This window comes from Pungitius pungitius, chromosome 1 (assembly GCF_949316345.1).
Source record: "Pungitius pungitius chromosome 1, fPunPun2.1, whole genome shotgun sequence".
In the NCBI taxonomy this organism is placed as follows: Eukaryota; Metazoa; Chordata; class Actinopteri; order Perciformes; family Gasterosteidae; genus Pungitius; species Pungitius pungitius.
The window spans coordinates 22,128,006-22,148,097 of record NC_084900.1 but is presented as its reverse complement, the minus strand read 5'-3'; the positions used below and the strand labels follow the sequence as shown (position 1 = coordinate 22,148,097).

At 43.3% G+C, this 20,092-nt stretch overlaps 1 protein-coding gene and 1 non-coding gene across 2 annotated transcripts in view; one reads left to right on the top strand and one right to left on the bottom strand.

Moving 5' to 3' along the window:
- Nucleotides 1–20,092, top strand: part of LOC119222625 (kelch domain-containing protein 8B-like) — a 293,155-nt gene that overhangs the window by 31,417 nt on the left and 241,646 nt on the right. The window lies entirely within an intron of this gene.
- Nucleotides 19,417–19,489, bottom strand: trnar-ccu (transfer RNA arginine (anticodon CCU)). The gene has a single exon. It is a non-coding gene; the product is annotated as a tRNA-Arg (tRNA).

The following is a 20,092-nucleotide window of genomic DNA, read 5'->3' as shown; positions in this document are numbered from 1 at the left end:
CACTGTGGCGTGACTCAACAGTGTCACAATCCCTGCACTGATGAATATAATTCCGTCTTCTCCCTCAGCCTGTAATTCAGAGCTACTGTCTGTCTCGCTGCCGGCGGCTGAGAAAGAACAGTTCTGCAGGGCTGTCAGGCTCCGAATGATTTAAGAAACCTTTCTAGCAGGAGGAGGATGAAGGCACGCTGAGGTGCCTTCAATTTGGTGGAGGAGGTGTGAAGTCTATTACATATAGAATCCCAGGAAAGACTTCACCCTCATCTCCTGTGAGAGAGACGACGGATTCAAGGCCGTCAAACTGCAATGTGTTTTTTCAAATGTTTAATAGAGGGCGGTAGTCGACTTTGAATTCATTGAATTGAGTTAAATATGTACGTTTGCACTTCTTTGTGTTGTGTCTGGCTTGCTTTTCTTGAGCAAACTTTTGATTGCCCTGCTTTTGATGTTCTCCCTGGGCCTCAGAGTGCATTACGGAGAAGTCGTTCTCTGGGAGGTGGTGACACACCTTGTCACTTTGGTCGTGTGATTGGTAAAAATTAAATATGTAAAATATGTAAAGGATTGGCGCTTCGCCTGACGTTACTGTGATAAGGAAAGAGTCATTTCATGTTCATAATGGTCTTTGGGCAGTAATTATCTCCAGGGGTGAGGGCTGCATGGCAGCTCTTTTTGTTGCATCTAAGTGCACTGATACTGCAGTAATTGAGGGTTTTGTTTTGCGCTGATAGCGCAGGCTGCTAAAGTGCAGCACGCGTTTAAAAGTATCAAGTCGCATCTGTCGCCCACAGCAGGCGGGGTGTCACTGCCTCTTAGCTGACGTACTTATCCGTAAAGAGTTTTTCTTTTTTTAATTTTTAATTCGTTTGCTGGAATGGCAAAGATAAATAAACTCTCATATGGACCTGCATTGTGATTTTTCAGTTCATAAAAAACCCATGAGGAGGGATAGGAGACACATTCCTTCCTTTTATTAACACTTATGCTGTGTTTCCTGTTAAAGCTTTTCAGTGGCATGCTGGATCCCCCCCCCCCACTACTTCTATGTGGAGCCAACTCATAAACCATTTCTTTGTCAATAAATGGCACTTAAATTTCACTTGTATCACACATAAACACATGAATGCAACAGATTTTTTACTTTTATCCTCTTGTCTGGTAAGACAGAGATTGTCACTTATGATAATGACAGTATTTGTCCATCTTCGAGACAGCTGTTCCACGCAGCTGTTTTAAGCAGCTCCACTAGCTACAGTGCCATGTATGCCAATGAATCCCATCTAATAACCAATTCAACAAATTGCATAACATTAGTAGCCTCAATATGCAGATTTTAGGAGGCGACAGACGTTGACCGATGAGTAGAACATGAATAGAATGAATAGAGAGTTCATAAAGTTAATCTCTTTGCAAAATGAGCACACAAACCTCCGGTGGTCATTAAGATAAGGACACAGATTTGTCCCGCTCATGTATATTTAACTTTTTATCTGTTAAGTGCTTTGGTCCAGATGTAACGAGATAAGCTAAAAAGGTCCTGTTGTATCCAGATTTCTAGAAACCTAATCATAAAAATCAGAATCAAGCTCAATCCTGTTCACTCCTGGAAGTTTATTGCACAGCCATTTTTGAGACGCCCTGCTCATTGTTCTAGTGGACTTCAACAGGACAAACCTCAGCAAAGAACTGAATCTTCATGCTTATCTTCAACCGATCTCTGGAGCTGTGTGTCCCCTCCTCCCTTTAGCCTCAAACAGGCTGCTTTAGGCTTGTGATGCGTATATGTTTGTATGTGTGTACTTCTCCCAGCTTTGGTTGCATATTCCTTTTCTCTTCATTCAAAATAGCGCCTGTATTTCCCCCTCTTCAAACAAACCATTAAGATTAAACTGAGACGCTCACTGAGTGCAACTCAACTATCTCCCCATGAAAGCTCCATTCATTATAGCCGAAAAGTCTGAGACGATGACATCAAAGTGTCATTTCTTTATGTGGAGACTTTGCACTAACACACTTTTATTCAACATCGCTTTTAGTTTCAGTGTTGTGGACTTTAAAGAATGAAGCTTTCTCTTTGAACAAATATTCTTTCTCTGCACGCAAAGCGTTAAAACCGTGGTGGTTTCTATTCTAGGTGAGCGTGTCACATGACTGCTCCGTTGATGTTCTGCTGGAGGCCACAAGCTTGAGTTCTTCATATTAATCCAATGCTGTATCACTTAATGCGTCTGAGAGAAACACCTGTATTTACAATCGACTTACTGATCTTCATGTGTCCATCACAGTTTGCTTCTGTGTGTTCTGCCGGAGCAACAAACATCATTGACAAAATCCACGTGTTTGTGCATTAATGAATTAATATTCATTTGAGAAGTTGCTTTAAGTAAAGTCTTTTTCTGTGAAGTTTTGTCTTTAGGTAGTGCTGATCACATTGTGAATGTAGATTTCTCTGTGGAACAACAAAAGCATCTCGCAAACACTCAAACATTTAAAGGGTTGCACTGATACAACTTTTCTTCAGTACAGGTCATTTTGAGTACTTGCTTATACGGATTCTGGTACGGATATTAGTATTTCATGATGTTGCTACAGTGTGTATGGTACTAATATATTGTTTAACAATACAAAAAAACCCACAATACTGAGTCAAACTCAATCGTAAAGAATAGTGCTGCTGCCCACTGTATATTCACTGTAGCAGACAGAGTAGTTGCTAACCGGCGCTAATCTATGGGGGCCTAGCCTCAGCCTCCCGAAGGGTCAAGCACACTCTCCCGGGCCAGTCAAGTGGGGTCTTACGGTTTGTGCATGGCTGGCAGCAGGTCGACTTATTCAATGATGGGAGGTTGACATCACATCGCCGTAATGCCATCTGGGGGCGTTGTATAGGTGAACTTCAGAGCCGTACTGGTAATCTAAACTGGACTTTTTTAACCTGCAGTTTTTTTTGACAGGCAACATTGCCGCAGACACCGGGCTGCTTACCCCCGTCTAACCCTTCCACATTTCAGCACCATTGTTACCGCCTTCAACTAGCGCCTCTGGCTCATGTACCTTTTGCATATGGTTGGAAAATATTAAAACTTCAACATTGTTTTTTGCAGTTTAGACTGACCAGTATTTCCTTCATTACAATCTGTACTGCATTTTTAAACAACAATAAATTATTCGTAGTTTCTGCTTAGAGGCTGCATTTCTGTCCCAGTAGGTGCACTGACGGGATGGACACACCGCTGGAAGACTTTACCTCTGCACAGCTGGACTCTTTCTCTCTTGTGTGGTGTCGGCTTTTATTTGCAGCTTTCCCCCTTTTTTCATTTTACTGTTGGCACAACACTCTCCATCGACGGCCCATCTGTCGACGCACCCCCTGAAACAACAAGGGTTCAATGGGACATTACTGAAGCATTGGACCTGAGCGTCAACCTTTTAGACGCAGAACCAAGGTCCAAGCCAATAATTCTGCCACGTAGCGTCTATAGATATTCAACACCATGCACCTAAATCATATTATGGCTTTTCAATCATAAATGCTCCTTGCCTTTGCCCTTTTCAACAAAAATATGAATTTATTGTGCTTTTTGGGGAGCGTACCACACTACATTTTTTAAAAACATGTTTTGCTGCGTTTACGCTAAGTGTCCACACATTTTGTAGCGTTTCCAGCACCGTGGGGATCCGTTTGAAAAGGATGGTCTAGAATCTAAAAGCTTTTGATTTTGCTTTGCAACCGAAAACTCCTCATATGACAAGCGTTTTGTGAATTTAGCAATCCAATCTCCACCCTCACGGAGTCTCCTGCGCTCCTGATGATTCCTTAGTTTTTTTTGTTCTTTTCTGTCCCATACTTTAAATGTATACATTTAAAACATCAATTTACTAATTTATTCATTAAATATTTGACAATCAAGCTATTTTGACAAAAAAAGTATATAACATTATTTAAAATGACCTCTCGTGAGGAAAGAGCCTGGAAGACATTCGAATCAGAGAGTAAAACATATAAGAATAAATAAACATACTTAATTGTAAACCTTTTTGATGTGGTCATGGTGTCCCATTAATATTTACACCATTTCAAGCCCTCACTGACTCCCACACTCAACCATTTACCAGGTCAGTTAAGTCCCTCAGGGCTCAGGTTTTAGGGTTTAAGGTTTAAGGTTTAGTGTCAACACAACGTCAGCAGATGGACGATCAAGAATACCGCAATTTATTTTTCACATTCTAGTGGGTTGCCTCTGCAGTTACACCATTGAGATCGGCAGCTTTTGCTGTCAATCAATTGAGATTTTGCCAGAAAATAGGTGGTACTGTTTTACAGATATTGGCTTGGTGTGTTGTTGCTCAGGCCCACTGTGTGGATATAATTGACCTTGTTGATTGTAAGGAAACCTTTACATTGTCCACCAAATCCATGGTAATATTGCCTCACCGAGAGGAGCTCAGTACAAATCTTTGATGCTGAATCTGCGAAACATCGACTGAAGCTACTAAATCAAGTTCGTTTTTAGCAGTGCAGATCATCTCATTGGTGGCTGACAGCACTGCTGTCAGATCAGTTGTTTTTTACAATATGGTACTTCCTCGGTATGAGAATATTTAATGTCTGGAATGGAAAATAATACGCTTCATGAGCTAGTAGAATTGTGCACAGTCCAGCAACAGACTGAACACAGCCAATCACAATCAGGGCCAAACAGAGATGCGTTCACTTACTGTGGAAAACCAGAGACTGGCACAGCGGAGTGTAGACACATGGACGAACGCAGGATTATAGGCATAAGCATTCAGACACAGTATTCAGACACAGTATGCAGTGGAAATAAACAAAAAGACGTTACAACATCCTTCTTGACATCCACTGAGTCAGTGAACCCCACACTCGATCAATACTTGACCCCACTGCTTTAGGATGTGGATCGAGATCAATGCTCCCTCGGTTAAGCCCCACTAGATAATGAGACGAGGGGCAGCGAAGCAGCGGGTTAAATACATGCAGGGTGCGTCCACACACACATGCTTGGAAATATGGAGACATTAGCCGCTGAGCTGATGTTGTCCTATGAATGTTTTCATGCTTTCCGGGACTTTGGGCACAGCAGTAACCGTCGAGCTGCCAGGCTTCATTGTTTCGGTTAAGCAGTGGCTAGCGGGCTTTTCTCTTCAATCACACCATTCTGGTGTTGGATTTTGCTCTCAGTAATTCAATTCAATTGTTTTTTTGTTCCTATTGAGCATCACTGCACAACTAAAATGAGAGAATGCTCAGTTTAAAAGATGTGTGTGTGGGCTGCACTTCCTCTTGATTATTTTGTGTGTGTCTCTCTCTCCTTCACACTAATGAACCATTCTCACTTGTATTATTGTCCATGCCATCTCCTCTCCCGAGTCTGCTTCTTCACTAGCACTCCACACATAATAATAGTGCACTGGATTACACAGTATTGGGGACGCGGCCTGAATATGGATGAGAGTCTCATTAATGCTTCGGGCAAGTTGGGGGACAGATACAATGATTACATTGAGAATGATGAACACTCTTCTGGGAATAATTCAATCTGTCTAACATGATTCAATGTCTGTACAATAACTGAGGTCAGGACAACAACAACAACAACAACAACAGGACAATTGTTTATTAGGGCACAATACATAAGAGGAACTGGTCAGAGGACATTAGAGGCATACTATGACATGCAGTGGAGGAAAAAAGGGAAACATAGGGACACATGGAGAATTAATGTCAGTCCCTGTGGAGGTTGTTTATTTTAGCTAAGAAGTGACTCATACCGGCAAAGGACAACCTCAATTTAGCCTGTTAAGATTAGATGAAAGGTTATTGATCCATTCAGGCAAATTAACGTGTTTTATGAGCTCTAGTGGAAAATCTACAAGATAAACTCAAACGCAGAACAGAAGCAGGAGCAGCGCGTGTATTCACGTGCCGATACTTAAAAGTGATACAGGAGATGTCTCGGCCAAAGGTATATGAACATCCGAACCAAGTGTTTGGACAGCCAAGCATCACATCCGTATGAATGAAACTCCAATTTACTCTGGATTCTAATTCCTGCATGAATTTCCTCCCACCAATTCATTTGCCTTGTGTCCTTCAAGTAATTCTTCTCATCGTGAACAAAACTAATACAGCTTAAGCTGATTGTGATGCCATTCATAAACCAAAATACTAGAATAACTAGAAGATGGAGGCCTTCACATCCAATCTCAACGTGCCTTCCTCTGATTCCTCTCATACTTACACTACGCCTCAACTACCGGCCCAACGGCTGCTCTTCACTTTGGCTTGACCCCTGCAGTATCTACCATTTGCACTCATTATTTGGCCCACAACCACTTTACTCAACAGCCTTCTCAGGATCTCATCAACTTGTTGCAAATGGGATTTCGTGAGGGCCTTTTCTGACTAACTGGTCAAATCTCTACGCAGGATGAGTCATATGCATTTGCACTTTGCTTTTTGAATAAAACACACACATATTCATGCATATTTTGTACAAGCACACAGTACTTGCATTCCTTGTTGCCCACCATGGACAGTGCTGCACAAAGTACGTACATACAGTACGTATATATATATATATATATATATATATATATATTTTATTATTACCTCTCATTCTAATACAATACATGGTGCCGTCTCCCTTTGTTTCTGGAGTAAACGTTGGAAAACGTTGCAAAATGTGGAAGGCAGACAGCAACTGAAAGTATTTGTGTCCGTTAGGTTCCTTTCTAAGTCCTGATTGCAGTGTAAAATGTAAACATGCTCCCACTGCCCAAGCTGTGGCAATTCTGTTGAAAAAGTATACTATGTCCCCTTTCCAGAGTTTTTGGAATATTTCTAGCTATTTCTATCAAACGGTCGCTAAAGCTTTAGCAACATCCAATCATACATAACATTATAATAATCATTTTCTGTGCTGATGACAGTGAAGCGTTTCTTCTCAAGGGAGCAAAGCTAGTTGGCAGCAGAGGCGCGTAGCCCAGTGAGCTGCACTGCAGTAGACGTGCATAGGATGTTGCAGCAGTGGCGGTTGCAGACACAGCAGGCGGAGATCTTTACTCTGCATTGAGTGCACCTTTCTAGACACAGTTAGTATTTCCTTACACAAAGATTGAGGAGAATTTCTGGATCAAACAGTCCCCTTCCCTGGAAGCACCATTCACCTCTGGTTTCCGTTTGCTCTGCTGCAGGTGGCTGCTGATGCTGATAGTCTGAGGAAGAAAAGGGTCATTAGTAATGCAGCCCATGTGTTCTCTGCTTTGATCAGCACTTCTCTCTCCTTCTCTCTCTATGGACCCATAGGTGGACATTTTTTACGGATCTTTAAACTCTCCTCCCCCTCGTTTCTTTAACATACAACCTAATAACTTTAATGTTCTCATTTTGGTTCAATCCATTCGTCCCTTTGTGTGTGAGCACCTATTGAAGGCTCTCATGTAGTCCTTTGGAGCTCTTTGACTCTTGAGCATTGGCTTTTGAGGACTACCTGTGTTTTAAATGCACCCCATGACTTGGACATCTCAAATGAGTATGCATGATTCGTGTTGTGGCCTCTGAGTGATCAATAGAGGGAGATGAAAGCAAGTCTACACAATGAAGCTTTAAAAGGCAAACTAGTTGGCGTGATGACGTTCAGTTCAGCAACCGATGCTTTTAAGATACATAGGAGTAAGTACTGTGGAAAGTTCACATGTTGCTGGCTAAAATCATTTTTGAGGCATCTCATTTTGTAGTTTGCGTCGTTTTGGTTGTGGTCTGGGGGAACATCTTTGGGTTTTGGGCATCAACAAGCCTGGTTGGATAAAATAAGAGCCTGTTTCCACATAGACGGTCAGAGTATTTTTTCAATTGTTCCTGACAAGGAAAGAGTCTGGCATAGAGGACTTAAAAGAACCCAGTGGCTCTTTTTCTGAGCGCTTTGGCTTTATCTGAAGATCTGTTTGCTTTTCTGAAAAGTGCTAATGACATCACTGTAGAATGGAGGAAAGGCTCGTTGTGGTTGTGCCCGTCCATCCTGGCTCCCGTGTCAGACTGACTCTATCATAACGCCGATTGTTGATGAGGATCCGATGCTTTTATCTGAGAACACGTTGTCGTCCTCCTCGCGTTACGCCGGTCTAATCTAAAGTATGAGGGCAAGAGGCTTGCATAAGAGCCCTTCGTTGGGCGCAAACCAATGTGTGAAACCCCAAATGAATTATGAAAAGCAAATGGGCAGGGCAAGATTGTATGATGGTTGGGTTGTGATAAATTTTTACGAATTGTTGTCTCAGAAACACACAAAACGGGCCCTAAGTTAATTTTTGCTGAAATGCTGGGATGGAGAATTACGCAACGCCCACTTGCGCTTTTTCCTGGGACTAGCCAAACTAGCCTTTCTGGGTTTTTAGCCTTTGTCGTTTTTTTGTGTTGTTTGCCTGTGAAAAAATGTCACATAGATCAATGAAAACAACATGCACTGCGGTTTGATTCAAATCTCAAAGTTTGAATCTGCATCCACATGAGTTCCAGTGCAGCGGTGTAGCGATCGCTATATTTGGAGTAATGATCCCGTCTCTCACTCCTCCCCCTCCATCTATGTGAGCTCCAAGCGTGTTTAAGGGAGATGGCACGAATAGGTCGACTCCAATGAGTCAGTTGGTGTGCTTGTGTGTCAGACGGAGGGGAGATTGAAGGTTTTTGTTACTGCCGTTCTTCTGCGGTATGAGTATTTGTGTGTGAGGGGATTGGAGAGAAATGTTTTTTTTAAAGAAAGTACAGTATCTTATATAACATTTTGAAATCCATGACGTCAATTCAATTAATTTTATTTTGTATAGCCCAAAATCGCAAATTACAAATTTGCCTCAGAGGGCTTTACAGTCTGTACACATCCTCTGTCCCGAAACCCTCACATCGGCACAGGAAAAACTCCCCAAAATATGAAAAAACCCTTCAATGGGGAAAAAAGGGAAGAAACCTTAGGGAGAACGTCAGAGGAGGGATCCCTCTCCCGGGATGGACAGACTGCAATGGATGTCATGTGTACAGAATCAACAATGTAAAAGATGTACAATACATTCAATTTCTCTAACAGAAATGATACAAGTAATTGCAAGTAGCAGAACAGGTGTACGGCAGGACCACTGCAGGGACAACCACGTCCTTAGGTGATGTGGCACTGCAACTCTCTTCCCAGCCTCCACAAATAATTAAATCACTCGCACAGAGAAGCCGCCATATTTGCTATTAATAGCAGCACGCCGGGATGCTGGGATGTCTTGTTATCTTTCTGCTAACTTTGGGTTCGATATTGCAGGATGCTATTTTCGATTCTCCTCGATCATCTGCTCTCTTTCCCACAGCCTCATCCGTTGCATACAGTTTGCTATGAGGTCTATCTCATTAAAACAACACAAACAATTCAAAATGTTGTAAATCAGACCAGCTAGACGATATGGATATTTACGGATTTTGACTGCCTCTGAGTTTTAGATAGAAAGCCCCTCTACAGCAACTGCTCGAACTTCGGTCGAACTTAACGTGGTTTGAAGTTTGAGAGGGAGTTTTATTTGACGTGTTGGAGGTGGTTATCCATCTAATGGAAGCAGGTGCTGTGGGTGTCACTTTCGGGAGCTGCTGAATTAGAAGAAGAACATGAAGGGGAGGAGGAGGTAGTGGTTGCTGCTGTGATAAATGACTCCACCTACAGTGGAAGCAGAACAACACTTGTCATCCTTGTGGTTTGTGAAAGAAACCAGATCAGGTTTTACTTGTGGCTGTAAGAAACAATTTGTACATGTATTTCTCAATAAAACGACGGTTTTAGGTTTGACGGCTGAGAAGCTTCTTTAATCACAACACTCGGCATGCTGTGCTCATGCTACAGTGAGAGCAGCCCTTCTGCTCTTGTTCGGATTTAGATCACAGAATGCCTCCTTTTTTTTATACGAGTGTATTCCCAAGATTGTGCAGCGACATTTGCTCTACATGCTGAGACACCCGAAATACAGGGGTAATGTTTGAAGACACCCAGCACTGTTCTCCTCAGGAGGTCTACGTTCGCCTTCTGCCGTGTTACACCGCTGCATTTAGATCATTGCACACTGATGGGTTTTGTGTCCTTTTTTAACATGCCAGAGCATGGGTTTGGGTTTGACCTGCGTCAAAGTTGACAGGGTGACGAGCTCTCTTGTCCCTTTTCTTCTTGCTATTGTACTGTGACACACATTTTGAAGTTTTAATGAGATGGATGACAAATGCTGACATCAATTTGGAACCCAGATTAGCAGACTGCAGAGCTGCAGTGATGTGATGTTGTGTTCATGATGGTTAAGTTTCAGACACATTTGGAACAGGCTGATAACTTTAACACTTGTATTTTGCATATAAAAGGAAATGCAATTATTCAACTACACAGCAAATTTCAGAGAGTTAAATTGACTATGTGAGATTCAATTTTACCTCTAAGCTGGTGATAATATTGTCCCAATCTTGTCAGTGTTAAATTAACACTCAAAGTGTTAACAATTTAACTCGGAATAAGTGTCAAAAAGAAATCTGCTCATTTTTAAATACAACATAATTTATCTAAAGTAACTTATATTGCATTTTAACACATTTTAGCCTAGAGAGCAATTCAGGGTAGGTGTCTTGCTCAGGGACACTTTGACATGGGACATGGAGCAGCCAGGGTCCGAATCACCAACCTCATGGTTCCTGGCGCTCCCTCACCAATCCACAAGTACGTAGAGTTAAACCTACACCAAGAAGTGTGACACTGTGCAGTTACATTTAAATCCTATCAAAGAGTTTAACTCTACCAAGTGTTGCAAATGAATCTGATCTTGACACTGGATAATGACTCTGACTCCTCCGTACAATTGACTCTGTAAGAGTTTGCAGTGTGATTTCAACTCTGCACTTCAATACTTTTGCCCAATACTGGAATTTTGCTGTGTACTAAAAAGTTCATTTTTGAAGCAAAAAGGTTACAGATGTGAACATATTCACAATATAACTGAATGCAACATTTGTTTTCATCCTGTCAATTAAACACATTACAATTACAATATTACAACATGACAATATAATATTATCAGAGATCAGCCACTAGAAAAACAGAATGCAGTCATGATTTCTTATTGTAGTTTTTGTGGATCGCAATTGTAGGACCACTTGTTGCCACTTAATCCCACCATCATAGTTAGCTTGCACTTTAGCACAAAGCGGACTAATATTTAATGCAGTGCCTCCACATACAGCTCACAGCAAGGTATCAGGTTTTACCTTACCTCTCTTCTCTCCACTCATTTAGATGGCAAATTTGCTTGAAACTGGAAAGCAGAGCTGCCCTTCCAAATCCAGGCTCCTGAAGGAAAAAGATTGGAGGGAGGCAGTCAGCTGTGTGACACACACTTACAAAGGCAATGACAGGGTTTCTCGGCCGCACACTTTTCACAAAATGAACACAGAAGACTCACATGCAGAACATAAAAGTGAAGGAACAGACACACACACACACACACTTGTCAGAATCCCCCTTGTGCCTTCTTCAAACAACTCCGCATGAATCCATTTGGAAATTAGATTCTGGATAGTCACAGCAAAAGAAAGTGAAATGCGTGAAATGTTGCAGGCAAGTCTTGATTTTAGCACCCATCAACATTTACCCTCTGGTGACTACCCTGTTTGTAAAAACAATTCTGAGTGTGGTTTATGGTCTCAATCTGTGGTTCCAAGTATTCTTAAATACATCATAATACTCATATGTAGTAAATTCTGTACAGAACTAAGACGATACTGTCATTGTACAAATACGTATTGACTGCTTTATTATAAGATTTGAATTTCATCAACAAAGGAGCAGCAGAATTGTCTGACCATATTAAATCAGAATAAAGTAATTTATCAGTTATGTTATTTTTAGGGCCGGGACTCGATTAAAAATATTAATCTAATTAATTAGAGGCTTTGTAATTAATTAATCGAAATTAATCGCATATATTATACATACAAATATTTGACCTGAGAACAGTGAGAAGTCATTTTTTTCACATGGATTTTTATTTTTGTTCAACCAATTCCAGTGTAGCAATAGCATATTTAGAAATATAGTACTTTCAGAAATTCAGGTAGCCTAAAGGTAAGTAGACCTTCTGTAAACTATGTTTTTTTAAGTAGACCAATACTTACAAGTACATTCAGAACATTGGTTATTTTTTCAGACGTGGACTTAGTTACCCTGGTCCTTAAACCAGTCATCTGGTGCAGTGTGGGTTGGGTGTGGGTCCTTGTACTCGGAGTCGGGCTAACGTCCACGCTAGCTGCTAATTGTTTTGCGTTGAGGTGATACTTGAGGCTCGATGTGCTGCGGTGATATTCGAATTCCTTGTTGCATAGCTTGCACACAACCATGCTCTTATCGACGCTTCCATCCGTTTGTACTAAAATTTCCCATTCATGGGGCCACCCGACACGGTCTCGTCAGCTTCTTTGTTCATGTTCACTGTGGTTTGTTGTTGTCTGAAGTCATGAACGCTAGTTGGTGCTCCAGTATAATCGGTCCGCCGAAACTCATCCAGTGAGAAACGTTCCGCGGTGCAAAAAATAAGTGTAAAAATGCCTAAAAAATGTTTAATGTGTTATTTTTTGTGTAATTAATTAATCTTAATTCACATTGTAATTAATTAATCTTAATTAACGCGATAAAGTCCCGGCCCTAGTTATTTTATGTCTATTTATAGTCATTGTGTGACTCTTCGGAATCAGCAGCCGGTTTGCATCTCTTTGTGGTCATTGTGAGTCTCTAGTGATCAGTCTGTTTCTCCTTTAAGTCCTTTTGTATTTCTTTTAAATCTTCTCTGGATTAACTCTTTTTTTTAACTTTGGATAGCGTGTTTATTTGTTGTTTTGGAGTCTCTTTGTGATCTATTAGTGTGTCTTTATAGTTGGTTTTGGACCGCTTTCATTTTTGTAAGTAGTCTTTCATGTATTCTTTGAATATTCGTTGGACGAGATATAGCAGAGTTTAAGCTGCTGTAGACAAGACAACACAATTTGTTTCATTTCTCTATTGCTCCTTTGCAGACTACAATTAGAACAAGAACAGCCTAAACCTGTGTTTGTGAGCGTGTGTTTTTGTGTGTATGTGTGCTGGATGTGCAGTGCCATGCTCCTTTGGGAGATTAGCACAGCCGGTCTGACATGAGAGAAGAGATGACATCCAGATATGTGAAGTAAAAGAGACAGAAGGTCAGGGAAGGAGAGATTTAAGAGAAACGGGTGTAGAAAGGGGGGGGGGGGGGATTTCACGTTTTGCTGCATCACTGACTTGCTAACACTTCCTTCTTTTACTGACTGAATTTGTAAGTAACTGTAACTGGGTTAAAGTACCTCAGATATTTCTTTGATTTCACTTGGCTCGTCTAAATATACACTTGAGTAAATATCTTGTAGTCTACTGCTTGGATGAGAGGGTCTGACGGAGGGTGGAGGCGAAGATGCCGCGTGACTTGAAAGGGAAGGGGAGCCTGCTGGCATTCGAGGATATTGTAGGCCCACTCACACCCCCCTCCCTCCCCCACCCCCACACACACACACACAGTTTGAGCTGCAGCAGTGGAGGTGACACACTGCTCATGAAGGCCCACCCCCCCCACGCCCCAGGAGCCAGCGGACACATAATGCTCCCCCACTGAACCCTTAAAAATACCCAAGGGATTGAAAAAGACGGGGGAAAGTGTGTGTGTGTCAGGACCACACGCACACACTCATAAACACATGAAGCTGTGCAGTATTGCAGTGCACTATTAACCACACTACTGCTAAGGCTGCAGCAGGAGACAAGAATGAAACACACACACACATACACACTATTGCTTCACTACAGAAAAAGGCCAGTGTGTGTAGGACATACACACATCGAACCCAAACATAAACAAGTGAACTCCTGCTCGTACAAACTGTGATTGAAGATATATCTGTACATACTTTCAGGATCATGGTGAGCTGCCAACTGTCAAGGATGATTTTGTTCGACAAGCGTACCTCTTTTTGTGGAGTGTTTATTCATTTGTGTGAGCCAGACGTGTTGAACAGCACAAGAGGAACTTTCATTTCTTAAGTATAACTTTTTGAGGGCCTTACGTTTTCCATTTTACCTACACTTTTTGTTATAATATTGGCTCTAACATCCACCTTGAAGAAGCAGTGTTTCCCCAACATTATATGGGGCAAATTAATAAAATGGAAATTTAATTTTCCTAATGTGCTTGTCACGGTTTGGTCCTCTTCCTGTTTTAGTTTGAAGTTTCATGTTCCTTGTGGTCCTGGGTTAACTTCACTTCCTGCCTTGTCTTGTGATTGCGTGATTGTCTCCACCTGTGTCCAATCACCTGCACCTTCCTTGTGTATTTAAGCCCTGTGTGCCTGTTGTCCTTTGTCGCGTCATTGTCTTACGTCATTCGTCGTTGGAGCATGTCTTGTATTTGTTTAGGAATAAAGAGCACTTTGATTGGAAAAACTCTGCGCTTGAGTCCTCCCTGCAACCTGCCCCAGCCCGAGTGTGACAGTGCTCACATGTGACCTGGTTGCGCAGCAGGAGCACCTGGCCAGTTTTCCATTTGTCTTTACGACCCGTTCGTCCATGCCCCCACTTGGTGTGTGCGGGAATGATATTTTGTTAATAAATTACACGTGCCATCTGCTACTTGTGGCTCCATTTTTGTCATGGCCCAAGAGCCAGGTTGTGAAACTGCTATAATAAAAAAAACAAAGTGTCTCCTTGTCTACCAATCTATAACTGACAGTATCTAAAGAAATTTATGTTTGCTCCCCCTTTTTTCTTGCGCTGATCCAACCTGTGACTGAGGTGTGATGTAATAAAATGCACAGTTATGACTGGAATGTTGTGCCCCTTCTTTGTCTGCCTCGTGACCCATTCCAGGTGGTTCCGTCTCTTTATGACACAGGGACAGTTTGGATGACTGCAATGGAAACACAAATATTGTCCTGTCTCTGCTATCTGTGGACGGAGTGACAGGGACATATTTCTGTGAAAACGGTGGGAAACCCTACGGAGGATTTCTGGGCTTTAGTTGGGTCTGCAACAGAGATGCTCACGAGTCCCAAAGCTCGAGTCCGAGTCGAGTCTGAAGTCTTTCGAGGACGAGTCTCAAGTCGAGTCTGAAGTCACCGTGTGTGCGACTCAAGTCGCACTCGAGTCCGAGTCTCAAACCTGAGTCCCCATCTCTTATCAACGTCCCTTTTACCGTAAAAAAACATACCAACAACTTTTTACGCCTTTACTCTTTACTTAATTTTTTTGTGGTTTTTCCCATAAAATGAAAATACGAAGTGTAGTCGCTAAACTGGAAGTTCGTAGATTTTCACAGTAAGAATCGACGCAACCGTCTGTAATAACAGCGGTTACCAGGGTAACAAGAGCAGAAAAGTTCATTAACGGATATAAATAAATAATCCTGGTCCGACGGGATGTGTTAGCAGCAGTAGTTGACTACACTCGCTGCTCTTGGCTCTGATATTTATTGTCCACGTATTGTTTTGCTTCAGTGAGCAGAGCAGAGACATTTAAGGAGATCGCAGAGTAAACGGTCCGCCACTGGAGTGCATACGTCCCGACGTCAGCGAACCGTCGGTTGGACCGCCAGCGCTGTTGCCGTCTTGTTGAAAGGTTTTGTAACCAAAGCTCACGACGAATGGCACAGCAGCGGCCGGTGCCTAAAATTAAACATTGTTCACGAGTCCCAAAGCTCGAGTCGGAGTCGAGTATCAAGTCTTTCGAGTCTCAAATCGAGTCTGAAGTCACCGTGTGCGACTCGAGTCGCACTCGAGTCCGAGTCTCAAACTCGAATCCCCATCTCTGGTCTGCAATGTTCCAATGGTCCTGTGAGATTCTCCCGGAATGTTTGATAGAACACGTAAAATGGCCCACTGCATCATCCTGTTAACACTGACGAGAAGCTTTCATTTCTCCCCGGACGAGCGATTTACCAAAACATCAAAATTCAGCACACAACCACGCAGACGGACCCCGGTATAAAACCACCAATTGGTTAACCACATAGCTGCGGTAAAACTAAGATTACAGTGATGCACAGCCGCAGGAAATGAGATGCATGGTCTTATCTCTGTTTTCGTCACACTGATTTAACAGCATGCTTCGGAAAGGAGACGCCTGGGAGTCGGCAGAGCTTGGAATTGGCTTACATCCTCTCCAGGCCTCGTAGGGAAAGAACGCAGGCTTAATGTTTCAGAATAGACATAGCCTCTTTCTATGAGAGATGAGAGACACGATGTGTGTGTGTGTCAATTTGGGGTTCCTCCCCCCTTGGGTACTGAATGTGTGTGGGTGTAAAGCAGGAGTCTTTGTCAGAAGGGTAAAAAGCAACAAGCTCTGATCCCCGCAGGACTTGCCCTCTTCTTACCGGCCTGCTGCAAGTAAATGTCCCTCTGGCTTATCACCACATTCAAAAAAACCTATGCAGTCTCTAGGGAAGATTTCGTAACCTAAAGATGAATAGATTGCCTAAAGTAATGGAGTTGTAGTAGTTTTTTCTTGATTTAAATGTGATTCGTAAACACTGAAGGTCATTGTTTGAATAGCTTTTTACATGTTGCCTAAAAACCAAAGTTGTGCTGGTCACCTGTTAACCAGTCCAAATTCATCCCGGCCTTGGATCACATGTGTATTTAATTGATCACACGTTGGCATTAAATATATATGGCCTCCAGAGGGTTAGCACTGGGGGAATTGCATACGGAGCTCCCTGGCAGGAGAATGTAGAGCCTTTTAATGAACCTTTCTTATGCTCAGAGTACTACTTCAATTTTTCTATTTCTGTGTTTCTTTTTGTGTTCCCACAATCTCCGGGTAACAGATCACGCTTCGGTAACAATGGCATTCCAGACCTTGTGGGGAGGCATATTCCTGACAAATGAAGGATCTTTTTTTGGAGTTATTACATTACATTACATGTCATTTAGCTGACGCTTTTATAAAAAGTGATTTACAATAAGTGCATTTCCACCATAGAGATACAAACTCAGCAGAATAAGTAACAAGAAAGTAAAATTTTCATCAAATAAGCAGTTTCTATAACATGTTATAGAAAAGTGCAATTTAAGTTCTACGATTTGTTAGTGCTACAGTTTGTTAGTGTTTTATGGATGGATGTTGTAGCAGGAATAATGCCCCTTGCAAACATACATATTCACACAATTTCGTTCACCAAACACAAAATGTATTTTTTGACTTACAATGAGTAGTATTGTAAGTTAAACTTCCATTGTTATGCAGACGATACTCAACTGTATCTATCGATTGAGCCAGAAGACACCAACCAGCTTGTTAGACATTAGGGTTGTCTTGAAAACATCAAAATTTGGATGATCTGCAACTTCCTGATGTTAAACTCGGAAAAAAACGAAGTTATCATGATAGGCCCCAGGCGCCTTCGAAGTCAGCTGTCACGTGATACAGTCTCTATGGATGGAATTGCTCTGGTATCCAACAGCACCGTCAGAAATCTTGGAGTTCTCTTCGACCAGGATATGTCCTTCAACTCTCATATAAAGAAGACTTCAAGGACTGCCTTTTTGCATCTACGTAATATATCGGAAATCAGGAACTTCCTGTCTCAAAGTGATGCAGAAAAACTAGTTCATGCATTTGTTACTTTTAGACTGGATAACTGTAATTCTTTGTTCCCTCTCAGGGAACTTGAGCTGCGTAAAGACGCTGTGGGAACGCCCCTGCGTGACCGCGTCATGAAGCACGTGTAAAACTTAACCAATGGCGAGCTGGTACATCATAGCCAGAGGCCGGACCAGGGCGCTATAAAGGGACCCGAAGGGCAGGACCATTCTGTGCCTTCATCTCTGTGCCTTCATCTAGTGCGTGTGAAGTTTTTCCACCTAGTAATGGCTGAGCGGTATTGTCCAATGTGTCCCTCCTTGCACCCGTTTTATTACGGGCAGTGACTCAGACGGCACGCCTGTGTTGTCTGTCTAGGCGCGGGGCTAGCTGTGCAGGAAGATCCGTTTTCCCGTCGAGCTCTCTTCACCGAGGAGCGGCTCGATGAGGCATGCTCCCCGCAGCTCCGGCCAGCTCGTGCCGAGGCAGAGCGCCGGATGTCTTCAGGTGGGGATCACAAATGGATCTCACGGAGGATTCCGGGACGGCTGGGGCCTTTTCCCGGCCCTTCACCGCGGGATCCAGGCGCTCGTTTCCGGCGTCGGAGGCCCCGTACCAAATGCGTGGACGCTGCTCTGGCACCATTGCGTCTCCAGAGCATCCGCATTTTGAACTACATAGATGACGGTTGATTCTAGCGCAACATGGAGGTGTTGTGCTTGCCCACATCAACCGTCTGGGGGCTGAGACTCAATGGCAGGAAAAGCGTGCTGTCCCCGGTGCATAGGACCACCTTCCTGGGCGTTGTTTGGGATTCGATGCGAGCACATCCGTCTCCCGCTCGAGTAGTTTCGATCCTCTCTGCAGCCATGCAGGACAAGGTAGGCCAGCCACTCACTGTGAAAGAGTTTTGGAGACTGTTAGGTTTCCTGGCAGCAGCATCCTACGTGATCCTTTGCGGCCCGTTACACTTGAGACCGTTGCAGTGGTGGCCCAGGGCCAAGGGGTTCTCCCTGAGGGGAAACCAGCGCCGTCTGATCAAGGTCACTCGGCGTTGCCTGCGGGCTCTGGCCATATGGGGGGCAGATGCCCTGTCGAGACAGGGGCCGAGGCCCCGGGACTGGACTCCACCCCGAGGTGGTGGAACTCCTGTGGAAAGGCGGTCTTACCGAGGTAGACCTGTTTGCCTTCAGAGAGACCACTCACTGTCCTCTGTGTTTCCCCCTGCGCGAGGGCATGTGCAGGCATGGCCGATGTCATGTCTGTACGCATTTTTCCCCGGTTGCTCCTCTCCCGGGGGGTTCTGGTGAAGGTCCGTCAGGACGGTGGCCTACTGCTTGTAGCCCCGCTCTGGCCGGCCCTAGATGGTTCGCGGACCTTTTGTCGCTCCTCGCAAGCCCTCCGTTGGAGACCCCCATCGGGGTGGACCTGCTGTCTCAGACCTGATAGTGGTTGTCCCTGCAGAGGACCACTGCAGGGACTACCACCATCACGTTGAACCACCATCCAGAGAGGCTTCTGTGGGGAGGGAGAGCAGAAAGATGTTCGTTTATGATGACAGTAATATGATTCATATTTAAAGTAATGATGATGGCAGCAGCAGGTGTCAGCAGAGCCATGCCAGGAGTCAAGGTTGTGACTCAAAGTTACGATTCTTGATTTCTAGTAGTTTTAAACTAAAAATGTTTTAACGATCCATCGACCTCTGGGTTATGGGCCCAGCACGCTTCCGCTGCGCCACTCTGCTTTAAATCACCCCAGATGGGACTCGAACACACATTCCCTGGCTTAGGAGGCCAGTGCCTTGTCCATTAGGCCACTGGGGCTTTTATGTCAATACAAAAAAGTTCCAATGTCGTTCCCCGAACAACACAAAATGTCATTTTTGACTTACAATGAGTAATATTTTGATCGGCTAATGTGCATTTGATCACTACACAATGGACCTGAACATTTTTGTATTCTTTGAAAATACTGGAGCAATGCAATAATGTTAGGCAGTAGAAGAAGCGCCAAAATGTTTTGGAATCCTTGTTCTATAAAAGCCAACCGTCTGTTAGCAGAGGATGGTTTCGATCCATCGACCTCTGGGTTATGGGCCCAGCACGCTCCCGCTGCGCCACTCTGCTATGGATCATAGGTTGTGACTCAAAGTTACGATTCTTGATTTCAACTAGTTTTAAACTAAAAATGTTTTAACGCAAAGCACCAATGTCGAACAGCCGCACATTGATTTAAGAACCTGTGGATGATTTCACCAACCATGTTAGAATGCAGTGAGTGAGTGGTAAAAAGTCAGTTAGCAGAGGATGTTTTCGATCCATCGACCTTTGGGTTATGGGCCCAGCACGCTTCCGCTGCGCCACTCTGCTGTAAATCACCCCAGATGAGACTCAAACCCACAATCCCTGGCTTAGGAGGCCAGTGCC